We start from the raw sequence: 2,734 nt of genomic DNA on the forward strand, positions 1-2,734 counted from the left end.
ATATACATATACATACATATATATGTATGTATGTATATATATATATATATATATATATATATATATACACACACACACACATACATATGTGACAAGTTTCTTTCAATCTACCAAATCATGTCACAAATCTTTGGTCACCCAAAATCTTTGGTACAGTAGAAGACAAATATGTTTATAAAACTTCATAAAAGAAGTCCTCAAATGAAATTGAGACAGAGATAAAAAAAAAACATCGATTACAGAAAAGACATCAAATTAGAGTCATCGACTTCGTATAACACCACGCTTCCATACACTTTATCAGATATAAATATTACCATGGCCTGTAACATATAAAACGAATACATATATAAAAACATAGGAAGTAAAAATTATATATGCAAATAAACATACAAATATATATAACGGCCTATCAAGAAAGTATATACAATCAGCTAAAATATTAATAGCGTGTCATGCGACTAAAAAACCTAGATAAATTATCAGTCGACTAAAAATATTCCTTTACTCCCCTCAATTAGTAATATGTGAAAAAATTTCATTTCATAAAAATTTATTAAAAAAAAATAAATAAGTACTGTTCGTCTCAATAATAGGGATTTGGTTGCTTCTGGTAAATCCTGTAATTGAAGAAATCCTAGTTTATGTCTGCTTGATGGATACTGTCTGACTACATATGCTATATATGAATGCGTTGTTAAAGATGAGGGTAATTTGGATAGGCAGTACTGTCAATATTAATGTCACATATAGGGTCCATATGAATTGAGTTGCTACATTGAGTTCGGTTGTTAAACCAATTGTTAATGGCTTAGTGCCTAGTGTTGATTTTGTTGTTTTGCCTACGGGCCGCCGTGATATTTGTTGTTTTTCCCCCCAAAATGAATAAAACGAAGCAGATGCCCAAGCTTGCTACAGCCGAGACCTACGCTTCTGCAGCCAGCCAGCAAAAGAACACTGCCACCGTCAACATCGAAATGGGGTGGGTCGTGGTGGATGAACGCATAGTGGCGTAAAGAGATTACCTGAAGAGATTACCATATTTGAACGACAAAAAGTTGCGACATACAGAACCATGACACTGAAAACCAGCACGTGTGGAGGCAATTGAAAACAGCCTCCAAGAAATAATGAACAATATGACATTCTTCAGTAGAGGAAGGAGGTTCGACACAGTAGAAGTTCGTTTTGCAACCATAGAGGAGGCAAAAAAGCACTCCACGATTTCATTGATATCGACGTCATTAATGCCGTCCATAGCAGAGCTCACCATTCTATCTCGGCAAGCGTGTTGCGAGAGTCAGGATTGGCAGGGTGCCCCCAAGATAAAGGAAATGCGGCTCATAGCTGCAATTTTAACAAATACAGACGAAACCCCAACAATTTTACAAACTACAAGAACCAAACAACTGAAACGTTGGGGCTACGGATTCGAAGTGACTATCCAACCCAACCCAAAAGACCGGGATGGAAACTGCGATGAAATTGAGCTAACAGAAGATATGAAGTTACAAGTGGTGCTAGATAGGAGTCCTCCCACCTGCTACACTGTAAGACATAAAAATTGTCCCCAAATCAAAGATCAACAGCCCGAGGGAGAATACCAGAATGAGGAAGACATAACGATAATAAAAACACTGAAACTACAGACGACGAATACCAGGAAGAGGAGGGACCAAAGGAATTCACTGTTTAAAAAGGAAAAAAAAAGAAACAATGTATAAAACACACACAGAAAAAAGAGAAGGCAACACAACCACATCAGTAATGCAGACCGCAGAAAGAAACCTCAATTGCAAACAAACCAGAATAGGGATTCAAACACACAAAGAAATACACGACCAAACCAAAAGGATAAACTTAACATATATAGTAGCATACAAAAAAATAAAGGTTTAACAAAATTTTAAAATATCATTAGATTAAAACCACATAGCAGCACACGAAAAACGAATAGCATACAACAATACAAAACATTAAAAGGCACTTTTAAAACAGACATACTTCCACTGGGGATAGAGTTGAGATATTACTTCATCCTCCCAGTGGTAGATCACGACGAACTAAGGACATACATTTTATGGCCAAAGATTTTAAAAGATATTAAACGATTAAGAATTGAAAATTTGAAGATACGAACAGTAAAACGCGACTGCCTGAAAGTGGTGGGGGGCTGATCTCCATTCATCATCATTATTATATATTCATCATAGCCATCACTTATTGTTTTATGTCCTCACGTTGTGTCGTCTGCCCTTGTGCCGTCCTCTCTATATTCGGGCCTTTGTTGAGATTCCTGTTCATCCTGATGAGGGAGTCATTACCGAAATGCACCTTAGCCCGCAAGTGAGCTCCCAAAATGGTCATAGATGTGTTTACCTTGATTTTCTATAATTCTCTTTTGCTCCTGGACTCCAACCTGCCATATCTTTTTATGAAATGAACTTTTTTGACAAACTTTTAATGGGGGGAAGTAAAAAAATTTAGTCGATTGATATTTTATTTAGGATTTTAGTTGCATGACATGCTTTAGAATTTTTAGTCGATTGCATATACCTTTTTGATAGACCGGTCTCTATATTTGTATATTTATTTGCATATATATTTTTACCTTCTGTGCTTTTTTATATATGTATTATTTTTATATGTTAAAGGGCATGGTAATATCTATATCTGATCCAAATTATGGAAGCGTGGTTTTATATAAAGTCGTTGACTCGTATTTGATGTTTGT

At 35.6% G+C, this 2,734-nt stretch overlaps 1 protein-coding gene across 1 annotated transcript in view; it reads right to left on the reverse strand.

Moving 5' to 3' along the window:
• Window positions 1-2,734, reverse strand: part of LOC106871602 (leucine-rich repeat-containing G-protein coupled receptor 4-like) — a 61,891-nt gene that overhangs the window by 1,283 nt on the left and 57,874 nt on the right. The window lies entirely within an intron of this gene.

The sequence above is a fragment of the Octopus bimaculoides genome, chromosome 29 (genome assembly GCF_001194135.2).
Source record: "Octopus bimaculoides isolate UCB-OBI-ISO-001 chromosome 29, ASM119413v2, whole genome shotgun sequence".
In the NCBI taxonomy this organism is placed as follows: Eukaryota; Metazoa; Mollusca; class Cephalopoda; order Octopoda; family Octopodidae; genus Octopus; species Octopus bimaculoides.